Below are 20533 nucleotides of genomic sequence, written 5' to 3'. Positions count from 1 at the left end.
CTCAGCAATGGCTTCCCAGCTAGCGCTGTTGAAAGCATTCCTCACGTCGATCGTTACTATAGCACAATGTCGGTCGCCCCTCCGCTTTTGCTGTGACGCCTTCTCTGCCTTTTCAACCACTGTCCGGATAGCATCAACGGTGGACCTACCTTTCCGGAATCCAAACTGCATCTTTGACAGACCATGGTCACTCTCCGTACATTTCGTCAGTCTGTTGAGGATAATCCTTTCCAAGAGTTTCCCAAGAGTATCCAGCAGGCATATAGGCCTATAGGATGTTGGTACCCCCGGGGGCTTTCCTGGTTTTGGCAGCAACACTAACTTTTGGATCTTCCATTTCTTAGGAAAGTGACCATCATCCAAGCATTTCTGTAGCACTATCCTGAAAATGTCCGGGAACGCCTGAATCGCCGTTTTCAAGGCCGCGTTGGGGATTCCGTCGGGGCCGGGCGCTTTGTTTACCTGCAGTCTCTTCGCCACTGCTACCAGTTCTTCACTGGAAACTTGAGAACGTTCGGTAGCTATTTCGGCGTACGGTGTCGGTGGCCATATCGTAGGATCATGCATCGGAAATAAACCCTCCACAATGACCTTCAGCTTCACGGGACACGATTCGACGGGCGTCACAGGTCCTCTGATCTTCGCCATCACGACTCGATACGCGTTGCCCCATGGGTTGGCATCTGCATCTCGGCACAGCTCCTTGAAACAGTTCGCTTTGCTCAGTGTAATTCCCCGTTTCAAGGCGGCTCTAGCTGCTCGGTACACCGTATTTCGTTCCTCTCTATCAGCGCTATTTCGTGCTCTCTGAACGCGTCTTCTGGCTTGAAGACAGCTAGCGCGAAGGTTGCGAAGAGAGTCGTTCCACCAGTAAGCTGGGCGTCTTCCATTTTTTGGTACAACTTTCCTCGGCATGGTAGTGTCGCATGCTCTCACCAGTAGATCTGTCAACTTTTCTGCGTTCCAATCTGAAGCTCCGCCAGCTAGACGAAGTGCTTCGACGAAAAGGTCATTGTCGAAAGCATTCGTCTTCCACTTCCGCTCACCGCTTGTTGTCCTCCGAACTAGCACGTGGTTTCGTTGACCGATTCTGTACCGGATCGCCTGGTGATCACTGTGCGTATACGACTCGCACACTTTCCACTCCGTACTCGCCAACAGCGACGGACTGCAAAAAGTAACGTCTATGATGGATTCGCGCCCATCTTTCCGGAAAGTGCTAGTGGTACCTTCGTTTAGTAACGTTACTTCCAGCTTTGCTAGAGCTTCCAGTAGACTGTACCCTCTGATGTTGGTGCATCTACTTCCCCACTCCACCGCCCACGCGTTGAAGTCGCCTCCAATGACGATCGGTGTTCTGCCGATTAGTTCCTCGGTCATTGCGTCTAGCATCTGGTGGAATTGCTCAGTTGTCCATCTCGGGGGTGCGTAGCAACTACACATGAAGATTCCATTAATTTTGGCGATTACGAAACCTTCATGTGAACCTCCAACCACTTCCTGGATAGGATATCTGCCCATCACCTGTATTGCAGCAATCCCTAAGCTATCCGTCGCCCAGCTGCCATTATCACGGGGTACTCGGTACGGCTCCGCTATGATTGCAACGTCGCATTTTGTCTCTGTTGTCGACTGCCACAACAGTTGCTGAGCTGTGTTGCAATGGTTCAGATTGATCTGAATTATCTCCGTTACTGCGATTCTGCTAACGCCTTCTTATACGAGGGACACTTGAAGCTTCCTGTCGCATGGTCGCTGCCGTTCTCTGGTTTGCAGAGCAAGCATTTCGGTTGCTTCGTGCAGTCTCTCGCAACATGCCCTTTCTCACCGCATCTCCTGCACAGTTCAGACCTGTCGGGGCCTGTGCAGCTTCTTGCCTGATGTCCAAAGCCCATGCACTGGAAGCATCTCTCCATCCGCTTGGCCACCCGGGGCACCATCTTCAGCGAGCAAACCGACCAGCCAACTTTTATTTTGGTCGTTTCTACCATCTTATTGGCTGCGACTGTTGAGAGCCGTATCGACGCCGTCTGCGTGCCACCATACGCCTTCCTCATACGGATCGTCATTGGTGTATTGTCCAGCTTACACTGTTCTATTAACTCGCGCCTTAACTCCTCGTCTGTCGTGATTTCGTCGAGATTTCTGCATTCGACCACTGATTCCTGGGATAGAGCCCTCACCTTCGCCTCCTCACCGAGCGACTTCGCAACCAGTTCCTTGAAGGCTGAACTTTTGACCGCCGGATCCCTCTTGAGCTCGAAGAGCATCTCTCCTTTCTGGGTGCGCCTGGTTTTCACCACATTCTCTCCCAGTTCTTTCAACTCCGGATCGTCTCTCACTTTCCGCAGGAGTGATGCGTAAGTCACTCCTTCCTTCACCTCGACGATCAGAGCATCTCCCTTACTTCGCTCGCGTCTGGGCCTGGTTTTTTTTTTTGTCTCCTGCACACCTTTCTTCTTTTCTTCTTTCTTCTTCCGTTTCTCCGTCTGTTTTTCGACAGTTCGCCATCCACTGCCTTCACCTTCCTTTTTGTTTTCCAGGTTGTCATTTTTAACCTTCTTCAGGTCTTCTTCATCCCCTGGGGTATCCCTCTTCCTTTTGTCCGATCGTGGATTTCGTGGCGTCTTCGGCGTCTCCTGTATCTCGACGGACATCTTCTCCCTTGCTTCAGCGAGTGCTTTTTCAACAACCTCTGCTCGCGTGATCATCTCCTTCTGTTCGCGGTCAGCAGCCGTAACGGCGGATTTGATGCTTGTGACTAAATGTTTGATCTTAGTATGGACATTGTTTTTGTCCTTAATGAACTCGTAGAGCTCGTTCACTTTTTTCTTGACCTCCATCAAGCTTGACCTCCCGACCTGCAGCCCTTCTAAAGAAGTGGTGGTGTTGGCTTTATGCACTTGTATCAGGCTAGTCTCTCCTTGTTGTGGATGCTGTTGGTGTCCTATAGGATTCGCTATGGTTGTCTGGTTGCGAATTGGTGATCTCTGGAGCTTACCGCTCCTTGCGAACACGCTCGCCTCTCCCGTTGGTGTGTCTTCATTACCGTCGTTTCGTCTGTTGAATTGTTCGATGATATTCATGTCTGTTGGGTCCCAACTTCGGGCCGCTATCTCCGCTCGTTGTACATAGTCGCTATCAGTGATCCCATGGTTGTCTATGCAAGCAGTGAGGCCATGCAGGGGTTGACACGGTCCTTCATAGGGACCGTGTTCAGAGCCAGATCAGCGCAAGTCAGGAATGTGACATCTGACGCCTAGTACCTAGTGCCTGAGCCTAGACGAGCATTGAACGTACCCGAAGACTTGCCAAGTTATTACCGGGACGGGGGCAATCGCACTATTAGCCTACACGCCGTTTCAGGAAGGTGTCACCCTTCCTTACTCAGGGAACAGGATAGCACGACTGTCAGCCTTTAGCGTCGTGTTGAAATCGTTTCCGTATCGTGTCCGTTTTCTATGTCGTAACCAGTATGTCGTAATCAGGATCTTACTGGCGTCAATCCTGATGTGCTTGGCACTCCTTTCGTGGCTCCTGTACACGGTATTTCCCCCGTGCAATCTCCAATAGGCTTTACCGCGCCCTTACTCGCGTTGTCACCCGATTAGTCGCCTCATACGACAGGGACAGGGACCAAGACCCGAAGTGCTATTCTAGGCCGGCAACTCCACGGCTCTAAGCACGTAGTTCTAGTTGTATTCATTGTATCGAGTCATACTATAGCTTGTTGGAAAGGTATTTTTGCGCGCTATAATATAGTCTTTGACAGTGTTTTGTTTGATTAAGTCGTTCGTGAGTTATAGTGTCGCAAATATAAAGCAAAACAAAGAGAAAATCCGACATATTTTACAGTACTACTACGACAAAGGCAAAGATTCATCTCAAGCTGCCAATAAAATTTGTGCAGTTTATGGACCCGATACAGTTTCCATTTCCACCGCACAACGATGGTTTCAACGTTTTCGTTCTGGTGTAGAGGTCGTCGAAGATGCGCCACGCTCCGGAAGGCCTGTCGTCGAAAATTGCGACAAAATCGCTGAATTAGCCGAGAAAGACCGGCATAGTAGCAGCCGTAGCATCGGCCAAGACCTGGGGATAAGTCATCAAACCGTTATTAACCATTTGAAGAAGCTTGGATTCACAAAGAAGCTCGATGTATGGGTGCCACACACGTTAACGCAAAAAAACATCTTTGACCGTATCGACGCATGTGAATCGCTGCTGAATCGCAACAAAATCGACCCGTTTCTGAAGCGGATGGTGACTGGCGATGAAAAGTGGGTCACTTACGACAACGTGAAGCGCAAACGGTCGTGGTCGAAGCCCGCTGAAGCAGCTTAGACGGTGGCCAAGCCCTCATTAACGGCCAGGAAGGTTCTGCTGTGTGTTTGGTGGGATTGTCAAGGAATAATCTATTATGAGATGCTTCCCTATGGCCAAACACTCAATTCGGACCTGTACTGCCAACAACTGGACCGCTTGAAGGTAGCACTCATGAAGAAGAGGCCATCTTTGATAAACAGAGGCCGCATTGTCTTCCATCAGGACAACGCCAGGCCACACACTTCTTTGGTGACGCGCCAGAAGCTCCGGGAGCTCGGATGGGAGGTTCTTTTGCATCCGCCGTATAGTCCGGACCTTGCACCAAGTGACTACCACCTGTTTTTGACCATGGCGTACGAGCTAGATAGTCAGAAGTTAGCCACAAAAGAGGCCTGTGAAAATTGGCTATCCGAGTTTTTTGCCAATAAGGAAGCGAGCTTCTATAACAGGGGTATTATGAAGTTGGCATCTCGTTGGGAACAAGTCATCGAACAAAACGGCGCATATTTGACTTAATTTGAGATGATTGTAACTAATTTTATGATCAAATGAAAATTCAAAAAAAAATACCGCAGGACTTTTTTGACAGCCTAATATTTGATCAATCATCGTGGCGGCAGCTCGGAAATTTTAATGGATGGTGCAAAATAGATTCAGAAAAAACTATGTATAAACAGCATCAAACACATGATTGACTTGCAAATGTAAATGTAGTATTTGTAGTAAAGAAATGAGTATTTTTTTTCATACTAATAAATTAGTTTTTTCTCTACAACGAAAATTTTCTATGGTACGGATTTTTGGAAAAAAAACTACAGATAAGAAAGATTTTTAGCCCTTCTGGTATAGATTTAAATATGGCAACACTGGTCACCAATACAAATACACTAGAATGTAAATTGAACCATTGTGTGTTTACAGAGACACAAAGCAGTAAGATCATATCGAGGGTACATTATATCGAAGTTCTTTTGTATAGCTTTCTTCAGAAAGCTATACAAAAAGACAACATATTTTGTTGTGCTTCGCATACCAAAGCAATAAAAACGCCTGACATTATGCAAACAATCTGCTCAATGAACAAAACTTGCCAAATTATGAGCAATAAGTTGCTTTTCAACCAACACGTCGTGTTGCTAGCGATATGTGTTGCTCCACAAAGGCGATAGCGATATCATATTGCGTCGGTGTGCTCATCCTAGAGGTCAAAATTACCTCTTTTGAATCGGTGAAATCAAGCTCTACATGTTGGTTCTGACAGAGCATGCTTGCCGTAACTCTCCACAAGAATCCGATGCATCTCAGCTGCTGTCTTCTTTTTTTTTTGCAGTAATGCAAAAGAATTCCCCACAAAAACGGCTTCGTTGGAACGAAATTTTCCATTTTTGGAGTAATGGGAAAAATGTTGTTTTGACTTTGAGGACTTAATACGCACTGATACTTGAAGTTTCAACGCTTATCTTCATAATAAAGTTGTGTTCAGTGTTGTCCGATGTGTATGTTTGAAATGGCGAACCTATTGAGTCAAACTTATTTGTACACCCAATATTGTTCTCGGGCTTCATGTGCGACGTGATTCGAAAGAGTTATAAGGTCGGTGTAATAATAATTTCAAGTAGATCGAACTCAAAGTTTGAATCTGCGTAGTTTTAGTAGCTTCCAATCATTCTGCTCAATTGTTTTTCTACATCTCTTAGTTAATCTTTAGCAATGTCGCGTAGTGGCATTATTACAAAAAAAAGCTTTGTAAGGTCAATCAAGGGGGTTTTACGACTGACTATGTGTAGGGGGTATGATGGACAGGTGGTTCATTTGTATAGTTGGATTATGAATTTCAAATTTCTGTTGATGGGAACTCCTTCTACATGCTATTCTAGAATATTTAAATCATCCTATGACAATGAATACTGATCAAAAGTGGAATAGGGAAACAAAAACTGAAAATCAAACATGATTCCGCGTGTGGATGTAATTTTTGCGGCTTCGATATTGAGTGGTTTAATTGCAAAATTGAATTCACTGATGGTTATATTATGGTTAGTGGGTTGACAGAGGAGCGATATCAGGTATGTACGGAATAGTAAATTCGTTCTTAAGTGGTAAATTTCAATTATTGAAATAATTGCACTGATTGGGTCACATCCATAATAACATCCAATGCATGATGGAAACTGAAGGGAAGAGTATTGAACACTTTTTTTATTTTGCTTTCTCTTTTTGTTCTATTTCAGTTACTGGACGCACAAACACTCAGAGAGAGCGAAATTATTCCTCTCGCGAGCGATAAACTTCTACGCTTCGTATATTATTGACCTATCCATATTCCCCCCACTACATGTCCATTATACCCGCATCGATAAAAATGTTCTACTTTTCGGCTTGTTTGATTTCAGTAAAAACATGAAAAAACACATTTTTTTAAACATTTGGCCAATTATTTCGAAAACCAGTATATAAACTGCTTTTAAGTTTTGGAAAACATGAGAAAGATACTATTGAAGTTTTCCTTAATATGTCCGTCTTACCCCCATCTCACCTACTTGATCCACTCTGACCGAATCAAAAATATTTTTTATCATATCATTTATTCAGTACACAGTCGACGTGGATTTTAAACTGTAGAATTTCCTTCACTAAACATTTGTGCGATTTTTTGGACGGTTTTCTGTTCTTGTGCGGTATATGGAAAGAAGCATATTTGACGAAGTTATCGTCCATTTAGTTTTTTTTTTCGATGGTTTAGATGCATTTCAGTGCGAATGAAGAATATTTATGTCTAAATTATCCACTTCTCAAATAATTCCCATCCTTCCATCAAATGTTCTAAGTTGCGCATGACATGAATTCTAACATCAACAAGTTTAGACATGCAACTAAAAGCACAACACCGCCACGCACAACCGAAACGGCAAACTCTCCCATCGCAAAGCAGAAAAACAAAAGGAAATCGAACGGTGACCGGCGTGGATTCGAGTGCCAGTTATTTTCTTGGGAGTAACTTTTTTATACGGTCCCTATCTACCGCACACAAAAAAGTTTTTTCCAAATTGTGTACCGAACACGATTATTTAAAGTTACTGGTAAAGTTTTTACAGATTTTTTTTTGAAAAAAAAATGTTTGCCTGTACTCCCAGTCAATGAAAAACCATGGTTGGATTTGAAATCAATCATGAAAAGTTTAGTAATCACAATTTTTTACTCTTCGGCCTTTGGTCCACTCCGCCTGAACAAACTATAATAATATATTCGATTAGTTTTTCGATAACTTTGAATTGTTCGAAAAACATATACATTCTGTTCTGATATGAGTTACTTTTCCGCGTTCATTGAAGGACGAAGGGAAGAATTTTCTGATACGGAGAAATCAAATGTTTCATTTTAAATTCCTTCCACTTTCTGGCTGATGGAAAACGTGGCTACTCTCTAGTCGCTATGGTTGTATGCACTTGGTCCACTCTGACTGCATACGATCCAGGGGGTATTCTAGTGTAGAGACACGAATTTCGGACCTTTTTTCGAGCTCCGTAAAAATAAATCAAAGAATATTTTTACTATTCATTATATTATTATTTGTTCGTCTATCTTTTAACAATAAAACAAAAAACGAACGGCGAAAAAATATTCATAACTAGAATAGTTAAGAGCTGATGAGGTGAGAGGGTTCAAGAAAAAGTTGAGCCATGGCATACATGATTCCAGTCCTTCTGGTTATCTGAAACAACAAAATCGAACAGATTCTGAATCAGAAAAGATGCCGCTATCGTATGAACCCAAGTAGAAAGCATCTTTTTTGACAAAATGGCGGCCGTTTGAAAAACAAAATGCGATTTTAAACACTTTTTCTTACGTTTCCCGATTTTTTAAAAAAAGTAAAATTTTGAAAATATCGTTTTTAGAGGTTCATGTAATAGAGAGATTATTTCCATATAAATTCGACATGAATCGGTTCAGTAGAACTTGAGATATCGTGTACGCCAGTTTGAAAAAAAAACTAGTTTCGAAAAAAAACGCATTTGAAGTTTATTGTTATGGCCGTACCAGGTTAGATACCACATCACTAAAATAGCTCTAACTCGGTAAATAATAGGATTTTCGATAAGGCCTTCCTAGGGTGTATTCTTGAATGCCTCAACTACAGAAATATGAAGGAAAAGAAAACTGATTTTTTTTCAAATTTCTGGACTAGAATACTGCCTGAACAGTTTTGCATTAAAAATAAATTTATGCCATAAATCTGTCTGCTTCGACATAAGTGGGAACTGGTAGAAGTAGAATGTAGGTTAACACTTCAAGGACCGCACGTTTTGGGGCAAACTTGTACGCTTCATTTGTTCGGATGCTACGAATGAGATCGTTTCCTTCGGTGTGGATGAGACGAAGGCGAACCATCGGTAGGCCTTGTGAGATTCTTGGCAGACCATGGATTTAACCATCAAGTGTAGAAAACACACCTTATTTCGTGTTCCATCCAGAGTTGCCAATAATATTTTTCAAAAAACTTGGAGATGGCTCCTAAAAAAACCGGAAGAAAACTGGATCCTGAAAAATCGATTTATTTTAAGAAGTTCTGCTTTGAGTTATTCAAAACATATTTTTTATCTATTCCAGTGCTTGAGAAATAGACCTTACTTCGAAGCTTCGTGTAATATTTACATGTAGCTCATGAATAGCGAAATGAACCATTAATCAACCATTCGAGCAGATCAAAATAACGTTTCCCACCACTCGAACATTACTGTGAAACAATATTCGAGGAATTTCTATTGGTTTCAGAGGATTTCTCTCGGTAATCTTCTCAGGTTACCTGAAGATAACTCTCCTCCGTCGCGATTTAATTTCTATAAAGCTAGAAGATAGCTCCGGGATGATTGTTTCTAGAGGAGTTCTCTCGGCTTCTCAGAAAGATAACTATGTCCCTTCGAGATGGAAATTCAATATGGATGAATAACGGAATATAACGCCGGTCCGATTGATTTTAGAATTGTTCCGTTTATCTTTTCATGTTTCCCAAAGATAACTCTCCGCCGTCGCGAATGGAGTACTATAAAGCTATGAATAACGTATTGCCGGGACGATTGATTTTAGAGAAGTTCTCTCGGATACCTTCTCAGGTTTTAATTGTGAGAAGCTCTTTTGGATTGGATGGAATGGATTTCGATTGAGGAAAATACAGCCGGTCTAATTAATTTTACAGGTTTTCCTTTTTAGGTTACCTAAAAATAATCTTTGTCGCATGTTGTGACACATGAGATTTTCGGATTTTCATTTCGTTGAAGGGTCGATTGATGTAAACGGATGTAAACGGAAGCAAGATTACTTGGGTTTAATATTCATATCAATTAAAGTCAATGGAGCACATTGATCCTATGATCTTCTAAACTTCAGAATGAATTGGAGGACCTATAACATATAATGCTTATATAAACTCAAAGTCAGCATACCACGCGGGCTCTATGAACCACTTAGGGTTAGTTTTCTTGCTATGAACATTGCACGAGTCGTTGTTGAAATGGTAGATCAATTGGTCTGAACTTCAGCATGTTTTGGAGGACCTAGAACATATAACATGTATATAAACTCAAAGTCAGCATAGCACGCGGGCTCTATGAACCACTTAGGGTTAGATTTCTTGCTATGAACATTGCACCAGTCGTTGTTGAAATGGTAGATCAATTGGTCTGAACTTCAGCATGTTTTGGAGGACCTAGAACATATAATATGTATATAAACCTAGAACGTTGCTGCTTGGGTAGATACCACACGCTCTGCGCACTAATCGTATAGAATTCGGAAGTGTAAGCAGGAGTAAAATAACACTGAGAGCGTATAAGAAAAGAAGTATCGATTCAAGGCAAATACCCCTTTGATCGATCGAACGAATAATGTCAAAATACGAAATGGTTAAGGAATAGAAAGGGCGAGGGAGGGATAATATTTATACATTGTGAATTTATTTCACATAAAATTGGTAAAACTGAAGCACAATATAAAAAAACTGGATAAAACTAGACAATATTTGAAAAAACTGGAAGATTTCAAGGTTTAACTGTTTGACTGGATCGAAGAAAAAAAACTGGAAGAATCCAGTTTAAACTGGAACATTGGCAACGCTGGTTCCATCCATAACAGACGAAACGCGAAACACGAGAAATCTCGTAGCGGTCCGCAAAATGTTATGTTCTTGTTTGTTTTCTACCGGGATCATTGAGGCACATGTGAATTGGAGTGAATAGCGATTAGGACACAGGCATCTATAAATTTGTTACTATTTGTTTGCGACCTGTCATGCCAATATACAGGGTGATCAGTAAGTTCGAATACACTTTGAAAATGTGTTAAAAGAATGAAAAATACGAGATATTCTTTTCTGCGTCAATTTTTATTGAGGCGATGTTTATTGAGAACCTTTACGGCATCAGTTTGGCTCTGTCCAGCTTATTCTTCGTTGTAGCCTTCGTTACCCCGTAAACCTTGCGTTTCTTGTACGGCTTGTATCCCAGGTCCTTCGGCATGATGGTGTATGCAGTTCCGATCGACATATCCAGGTAAGCTGCGGTCTTCAGGATCGAGCGGTTCATTTTCTAAGAAACCGCCCCTCACAACCTTAATGGCTGCTGGTGTCCTCGCCGAACGTGGCCGCTAGGAACTCTCACGGCACATATTTTTGCCTGTATAACTGCATACAGTGACTCAAATCCGTAATCGTACTCCACCATGCAGATCTCTTCTCCCTTCATTTGAAAGTCGAAAACAAGCTTTCAGAACATTCTATTTACATAAAATTATAGTGTCATAAGAGAGTTAAAAGGTTTGCTATCTGTTTTCAGAATAATGATTTTTATTTCTCTTAAAATGGCGAATGTATGTGCTAATGAATGAAAATTGACTCAAACTCATAATCGTACGCTGGTTGAAATCTCTACTCGATTTCGAAGACGTTGGCCAATTTCCTAATTCCATCATTATTATAGTATCCCTTGTTCATTGCAACTATCTTTAGCTGTCTTTAGATTTATCTACGAGTTTTTTGGTGTATTCGGAAGGTATATTTATCAATTTTTTCATTAAGTGGTTTTTAAAATCGTTACTTTTAGAAATTTAATGGTTTCTAAGTTTCCTACACTGATAACTTGCTTAGTTTTCTACTGGGCTTGATATCGGAACATTGTGCATGAATATCAATAGCTATTGAGTAATTGTAATGTAACCATGTGCGAACTTCATATGTCTTGAGCTCTGGATCATTGTCTAGGCAAAACTTGAATCCTCGATTCCATCTCATTTTGTTCACACTTTGCTACATGCTACACCTTTAGGTTGTTCAAGTAAACATTCTGATCCATTACACCATCGATAAAAACCAAATTGAGCAAACAAAAAGCTTGTAATGTGCCTAGGAAGGGCAGCTTGAATGTCCGAGCACAGAGAGACAAACCGTTTCTCAGCAAAAAAAAAAGTTCGCACATGGTTACATTACAATTACTCAAAAGTTATTGATATTCTTCCACAATATTCCGACATCAATCCCTGTAAAAAACTAAGGAAGATATCTATGTAGTAAATTTAGAAACCATAAAATTTCTAAAAATGACGATTTTAAAAACCACTTAATGAAAACAATGATAAATATACCTTCCGAATACACCAAAAAACTAGTAGATAAATCTAAAGACAGCTAAAATATTTGCAATGAACAAGGGATACCATAATAATGATGGAATTAGGAAATTGGCCAACGCCTTCGAAATCGAGTAGAGATTTCAACCAGCGTACGATTATGAGTTTGACTCAATTTTCATACATTAGCACATACATTCGCCATTTTTAGAGAAATGAAAACCATTATTCTGAAAACAGATAGCAAACCTTTTAACTTTCATATAACACTATAATTTTATCTAAATAGAATGTTCTGAAAGCTTGTTTTCGACTTTCAAATGAAGGGAAAAGAGATCTGCATGGTGGAGTACGATTACGGATTTGAGTCACTGTATATTCGAGTCCAAAGTTGTACATAATCGAGTCCGACCTGTACTCGATAAGACGAAAGACCGAATGCAAACAATTCTGTTGCAGCGAATGTTTCTATTGACCATTACAAACAAACGGGGTGCAACTACACCACACCGCAATGAGTGCACTTCCCGACCAGACCAACAGCAGGCTAATAGCGCACATCTCACTTTCGGTAGGGCCGGTCCACCCGTCTGTACCAATCAGACATTCAAGTAAGTGAGCGAACGACGAAAATTACAACGCCGACGACCTCCACCGAGCCGCCGTAGAATCGCCGAGACACGCCATCTAAGCCAAACAACCAAATCGCACCGCAGCCTTGGCCAGGTGTGTTTCTTCGTGTGTTGCCACCACAAACCAGACCTCAGAGAGTGGAGTGCAGGGAGAGGTAGTATAGCCCGTAATGGTTCGACGTAGAAGAAACGTAAAATAATGAGTAAACAAAAACACATCGTAAAAAGATAGACACTCGCGATTTTACCCAACCCAACTCATAACACGCTACGACGCAAAAATGCACCGGACGGGAGGGAAAGAGAAAGATAAAAAACAACAAACGAGAAATGCGGTTAGAGGTGCAACGACGATGCAATCGGTTGGGGGATTTTGCCTTCACAACTGCAGCATGGCTAAGCTCACTACACAGCTCCCGAGGAGTGTTGTGTGTTAGCTGAAGTAGAATTTATGGTTGCTAGAAACAGGAAAACATAAACTTTGATAGACTTAAACTGCAACAGCAAGAAAGAAAACTGGGCCAGCTACCCCGAAGAAACAATTTCCGAATAATGCACTTTAGCTTTAGTGGCGTTTTGCCAGGAAGAGTTACGAAAAAGATGTTTTTGAGGGAAGTGGAAATTACCGGACACACCCATTGCAAACAACAACGTTGATTGAAATATCATAGGTTTTGGGTAAACATACGGCTGACATTTGTTGTTTGCAGACAATTAGAAAATGTTACATCTATGTCCATATGTTGTTTCAAGTGAAGGAAAAAGAGCTTACCCAAAACTTGTAGAATCCAAGCTACTCTAATCTCTCTGTCCAATCCTCATCACAAACTTTAAACGCGGTTACGGGCTGGAAGCGACGATACAGTCCTCATGCAGCGGAACCGAGCGAAGCATGCAATCAGCTCACCATTATGCAGACGATGGCCCTTTATGAATGGTGCTTCCCTTAATATTCACTCCCCCTGCTCCACACCTAACCCACAATGCACTGCACTGCAAGTTAACAAACATCTTTTGCTATATTACGTTGTGCTTCGAGTTATACTCTACCGACCACACAAAATGTTTACCTTCGGATCATCGTCTGAAACAGTCGGGTTCTGGTTATCGTAATACCTCAACATTGGTCTGCTGATAACAAGAAATAACATATTAATACTCCCAAAAGCTCATTATCGCTGCTCACACAATAATTGAACGAGACGTAAAACGAAGCAAACATGTAAACAAACCAATTGAATATCGACACTTCACTTCACGACCCGTTGTTTTTCATTCCCTTTGACGAACTGAAAAACATGTTTATTATTGTTATTCTTTTCGCTACCTCCTCTCTCTCTCTATCACGACTGCTGCTGACTTCGTCGGTCATTCATACTATTTTTCATTAAAAACACACCCATACATACACATCCATAGCGGCAGAAACACGACGACGCACAAACACACCTATGCACGTCTAAAGTCCGCGACTGCGACAGTAAACAGTATCGTGTCTACGATGTTATGAATCAAGAATGTGCACACGAGTGAGTGTCTCTCATTGCCCTGTTTGGGTTGGAAGCAAACACGCCCCTAGTGGTAGTGGTGGTGCTTTTACTACGCACAACCCCACGTACCACACACACCTTACAGAGATTTGTGGCGCGCATTCGCATTACCAGTTTCTTGTGTAAGCGAAACGAGGATGATTAATTCAACTAACGACGCAATTTACGTACTCACCCACTCAGTGACTTTCAACTTGTTCTTTTTTCATTCTTGGAAAATACAAGAGATACGAAATGATACACAGTGTGTCAATTATGTTACGGATCAAAAAGTATATGTTATTAAGTCTCTATAAGATGTTTGATCCAATTGTCCAAACGATTACTGGAGAATATTATCTCAGAGTTTTGAAGCTTCTGACATTGCATATATATGTCTACTGAATCTTTCCTCTTTTCCAAAAATTTTGAAAGAAATATTTTACCTTGAATCACCGTATGCGTTCGGCTGATTTCCTCTCTTCTTCTTGGTTTACGTGAACCTGAAGCTTCAGTCGATAAACCAATCGGAAACTGAACAAGTTAAACAGTATGCTTACAAGATCCAATTAAACAATTAATCACAATCTTTTTAGAACTAATGTTCCTCATATTAGTACTTGTCACAAATTTAGTTCTGGACTAAAAGAACGGAAATCCAAATAAAAACATACATCTTTGTTCATTGATCATTTTCATCGATGCTAGCACCGGAAAAAAGTTGATGGGTCTGGGCCTAGGGGCACGGACGGAATCTTGACATAGGACTGTGATTGTGTGTGGTAATTGCATTTGAATTGAGTTTTTTCATTGTTCAAAATATTTTTTTATCTTTTGATACATCACATGGAAGCCCTGAAAATATACGTGAGAATACCCTTTCGAACTTCTAAATATAACATGTACGATATAATGACATCCTGGACCACAATTACATGAACCGTTAGTAGCAAGACCTACACGATAAAACGAAAATTGAGCAGGAACTGATTGGACAACAACCTGAACTTCAATCTAATAACATCTCTATCAACGTTTAATCTTTTGAGCCAGCCTCTCGTCAAATGTTTGGGGAGAATAGAATGAAACCATTCAATATCTTTAAGATCATTCCTAGATCATCTCTCCATTGATTCTGTCAACTGGTAGATGCACATTATCGGCAAATCGAGAATAATGCATAATACGCATCTAACGCCGAATTGTAGGCAAAAAGATTCCTCGTTGCGTTGTTGGGGAAAACGAGTGGCAAGTAAAATCGAAATAATATACACATTTTAATCGTCATATTGTTAGCTTTTTCACTATGCGTTTGAAAACTCTTGATGGATCATTACATTTTCCCCAAACCCAAACATTACTTCTTAACACTACGGGGCGAACCACGATTCAATGTTAGCTGAGATGAAACCACTTATACTTATACTTATTGATCTTCATTTAATAATTTAATCGCATGTTGGGCTCTGCAAGAAACTCAAAAACGTCGCGTTGGGCGTCGAACGTGTTAATGGAAGCGTTTGGGGTTTCTCGTCCAATGAAGCTCTCGAAAGTAAATGCGCTTTAAAATAAAATGTGATACTACGATTCTCCCCAAGCCGACTTCCATGCAATGCCAATCTTCCACCTTGTTCTGACCTGTGCAAGATTGGTTGGTTGGGACTGCTATCGACCAAACGAATGTTTATTTTTAACACAATTCACGGGTGTCTATCCTTAACTTCTTGCACAAATTCGTTCACATCTCGACGCTTTCGAAGCTCACTTATAGTAGAAATTTCATACCATAGAAAGCATCACGACCACAACAACCCGTTTAATACATTTTAGTGCCTATTTGATTAACCGTTTGTTTGGCTAAAAATGTTTTTGACGTAGGTCTTTCGTTTTTATACTGGAGTGTAAGTTCAAGGTTTCGAAAACGAGAGCGTTACATTGAAGAAAGAATATTTTGAGCGTTAATACCACTTTTCCGGCTGAACTGAATGATATGATAACCACTTCATTCGACAGATAAAATTTCTACGCGTTATATGCTTGTTATTTATTGATCCGAAAACTTGTTTCAATAACCTAAAAATTTATAAACATGTTCCAAAGGTCAAAAATTGCTTTGAAAGCAAACTATTAATTCATAACAATCTAACTCATTGACGAGGCGCACGATTCGGTTCATTGATGTATAGTCGCACTATTAGTTCTTTCCAAAAAACAACGGGATTAGTTTAACCAGTGATTTGGTTATATTTCAAATGAAAAGTTTCAATAACTCACTCCGGAGTAACGTACATTTATTTCAGTTGTAGCGAAACGATCAATGAAGATTTGACAATGCATCAGTCCAAATGAAGACAATTTTGTGCGAATATTTGTTACTTGGATGCGGAAACAAGTTGCCCAAGAATTCCATGCACTGTTAGTGCCGGTACGCAAGCGAAGATTGTGAAGCAGAAAAGGGGAATTGTGAGTGACCCAGCCAAGTTTTGTAGCTATAATATTATTTGTTTAAACTTCTAGGCGTGTGGGACGTCTAATTATCACGTTTCATTTATACGACAATTCAGTTAGAGTGAGTAGAGTGAGTTTAATGATAACTCCAATTCGAATTATATCAAAGATCTACTGAGAAGTAAAGAAATCAAATGTCAATGAGAATGTGTCATGGAACATTCACGAAAATTTCTTTTTAGCTGACAGTAAGATACATAGCAGAGCACCAATTTAAATTTCTATTCTAAATTGCTGGTATCCTTCATTTTTCTGAAGTATAATTTCTTTCATAACGTATTAAATGAGTTTTCCGTTTCCCGCCCTCATTTTTCAAGTGTTAATGCGATTCACATTCTCTATGAAACCGAATCGAAACGGAACGTGTCAAAACTTGATCCCGAATCAAGATGATTTCTAACTGATGATAGCTCCTTCCAAGAAGGATCATATAATCAAGAGCAACATGTCAATTTCGAGGTAGACAGTGAAGTTTTGCTTATCTTTCCAAGACGAATGTTGTGTTAATGGAAATGATCACTGGGAAAAAACTTGTTTGTTGTTTAGCATACTATATTGACATTTTTCTCGCTTTCGACAAATAAGAAGCGTATGGATGTAAAGCACAGACAGAGAGGTCTGTGTATGGCCACTCTGAAGCTAAAATTTGTGTATTACGAGGAAGGACGTCGAAATATAAGACAAACAACAGCAGCCACAACGCATACCTTCATGAGTTATCAATCAGTTTAAATTGTTCATTTCCTCAATCATTCCAGGCAGCTCTGCCCATTAGTTATCATAAACAGAAAACACTTTCTAAACATGCCAGTATTTTGAAGGCCATGGTTCACATTCCAATCGTTTCACCGCACAGAAATTAGAAAACATTCACTAAACTTACTTTTCACCACCGTTACATAAAGCATCCCACATCCAGAGTGAACTCACCTTCGAATGCTACATCAGGAAGCTGTTTCACCGAGTCCAATTCCGAAAGTCCACTGCTTTTGGCCACTCTTGTGCAAAACATTATTCGTCACGTTCTTCTCCATTTTACACAGCAATTGTGCAAGCAACACATTTATGCCACACATATACGGCGCTACTTCCTGTCTTCTACCCGATCAAAACAAAAATAATCATTTATTTTTGTATCAAAACAACGCAATGCCAGTGCCTATTATGATCCGATCGAATTATTATCGAAGGGATAGACAAACAAAAACCTCACACAACACGCGCTTCTGTTATTGCCACCATTCTCGGAAGCCACTGTTATTATTGCTGCGCTCTTCTTCAGGAATTTCCGCGACTACTGACGATGGGAAGATTCACTTTTTTTTTCGTATTTTGCCACTTAACAAGGTACTCTGCTCTCTAGGATCAGAGGGCGAAGCCCACACATCCACGAAAGATGCTCCCGATCAAACAATTGAATGCTTCTTCAATTGAACGTGATCCAGTGTTTTCAGATTCGTTGATGTTACATCTATGGGGCGGCATTCTGATACATTCAGGATTTTTTTTCGGAAAACACCAGTTTTCCAAACATACACTAAAGTTTCTTTCGAAGGTGATTGTTTATTACGATTATGCATCTAGGAGACTTTCGCGAACCTTGTCACTGAAACTATTAGTACAAATCCTGGTAGCACTGCACGATTGCGAAGAAGAGCGCAAGAGAAGCATAGGTAAAAAACAGATCCTACGCCATAGAGCAAATTACCCCCAGCGCAATCCAATATACTTGGCTCCCCTTTAAATTCTGAATGCGCCAACACAAAACACTACCGATATTTCACTGAAAACTACCACGGCACGCACGAATATCTCGATCACGGTACAAACCAGCGGGAATTCTGTCCAATCGAGCGAAAATCAGCCGAAAATCCATTCGGAAAACCATGTGTTTTGATTATTTCCTCTAGCAGTACAAGTTTTCACTACGTAGTAAAACGCGTCCATCTTGGCTTTTTTGAGTGTTTCGCACGCACACAGCCTCAGGGCGTACACACATAGCGAGAGCACGCTTGCCGTTCTCACTAACACGTGTGCCCACCAAATCAAAATAATACTGCAGTAGCGGAAGAGCGACAGCACCGAGTGGTGAGCTAACGGGAATCCAAAGCACTGTGCAACTCATTCATTTCGGATCTCAACCACTCAGCAGACTGTGCTTCGCTCTGTTGATGTGGGAGAAAGAGACGGAATAATTAAGCGTTAACGTCGCTTAGCAGTTTTCTTGTGCGCCAAAAAAAACAAATAGAGTATACTGTGCGGCGTTGTTGTTTACTGTTTTGCCTCTGATTCTCAATCTTTTAGAAGACAGTGTTGCAAAAGCTTAAGAATTTAAGTTTTAATGCCAATTTGTTCATGCTACCATTTCTCCCCACCTGTCAACTTTTACCAAAGTTTTTTGCGTTAGGTACATACGGTTCAACAATAATAGGAGATGATATTATAAATAATCCAAGTTAAGCCGTACTTTTCGAGATGAAGGGGTGGTCCAAATCACCCAACTTATCCTACTCGTCATTTTTGACTGTCAGCCGCTTAGCACGATTACTCAAAGTTGAACGTCAGCCCTTCCAATGCCGGCAATAAGTCTGCTCGATATCGGGTTTTTCAATAAGAGCGCTACAAAAGTTTTTTGACGTAGAAATACGTCTTACATTAAGGGTGCCAAATCAGAAAACAGGTCACGTTTTTATGAAATAAAGTTAACGTTAATAACTATTTTTGCTATGAACGGATTTTCACGATTTACATACCAATCGAATTGGAAATTCTCTCAAATTTGTTTGATATGCTATACATTACTACCCATTGTCTGTATATGGTTTAAATTGACGAAAATTGGAAGCAATCTCATTTCTCCATACACTTGTTCTGTCCATTGGTGTAATTTCCCAAACAGAGCTGTCAATAACGAGCAACGAAGGAGAATTCGTAAGATTTAAAGTCTCCGTGTAGTGATCCCCGATTTTTGAAATTAATCGTTCATCAGCTAATCGAATAGTTTTCAGCAGTTTGTTATTCGATACGATTAATCGGCCCAAATAATCGATTAATCGCCACACTGAGAGAAATAATTAGTTAGATTATTATTTCTCATTTGCTAGAAAGCCATATGAAATCAAAAAAGTGTTCATTCCGCCTGAAAATCAATTATTATCTTTTACTCACCCCTAAAGTCGTAAACGAAGCTCAATTCACGTTGACGGCATTGAGCTTTGTTTACGAACTTAGGGGAGCGTCAAAGATAATGATTTGTTTTCAGGATAAAACTGCAGCGGCCGTACGTTTTTTTCTCTCTGAGTTTGGATCGATTAATCGACGTAAATTATTCGTTCGCTTCGATTATTGGTTGTGCAGTATTCGTTCGATTAATAATCGATTTCTGTAGGAAGTATTCGATTAATCGAACGATTATCGGGGATCACTATCTCCGTTAACAAAGGAAAAGAAGAAGAACGAAGGGAAATATTTGCCTACAGTACCTATAAAGAGTGGATCTCGCTGAGGCAAGCTTAGACGCGAATAAACTGCAAGTTACTCACTCGCATCGCATTGCAATCATTGCATCAAACTGATGCCATTGCATTAATGTTTTGAGCTACACAATTGTGTGGGAAATCATCAAGTTAGGCTATCGTCGGCTCACCAAGAAAATAATTGTTCTGGAATTATGCCTCTGATTTGGTTTCGCATGGCGGTAGCAAAACTCTTTCCACCAAGGCTAATAGCTAAGCTAAAACAGCTAACAGCTAATCTAGACAGGCAATATTAATAGAAAAGGCTGTTGAGAAGATCGCAAAACGGAGATAAGTGTGTGTACATTTAGATGCTTCAAGCCATCGATATATGGATATTTTCATATTTCGATATATGGATTTGCTTCATAACCCGTACGTAAAAATAGTACATCTTCGCTACGCT

General features: G+C 40.7%; 1 protein-coding gene across 7 annotated transcripts in view; it reads right to left on the bottom strand.

The window, feature by feature from the left end:
* The window catches only part of LOC129775257 (mucin-12), a 553123-nt gene extending 534535 nt beyond the window's left edge, over positions 1-18588 (bottom strand). For 2 of the 7 annotated variants that reach the window (XM_055779765.1, XM_055779763.1), the window contains exon 1: positions 17543-18588. The gene's annotated coding sequence lies outside the window, so the exon portion shown is untranslated. Of the gene's footprint in view, positions 1-13347; positions 13588-17542 lie in introns of those variants that run through there. The other 5 variants (XM_055779768.1, XM_055779766.1, XM_055779759.1 and 2 more) reach the window with 4 other exon arrangements.
* Between the last annotated feature and the right edge of the window lie 1945 nt (positions 18589-20533).

The sequence above is a fragment of the Toxorhynchites rutilus genome, chromosome 3 (assembly GCF_029784135.1).
Source record: "Toxorhynchites rutilus septentrionalis strain SRP chromosome 3, ASM2978413v1, whole genome shotgun sequence".
NCBI lineage: Eukaryota > Metazoa > Arthropoda > Insecta > Diptera > Culicidae > Toxorhynchites > Toxorhynchites rutilus.
Note: the sequence above shows the minus strand (reverse complement) of the source record. Positions and strands in the feature narration are given on the sequence as shown.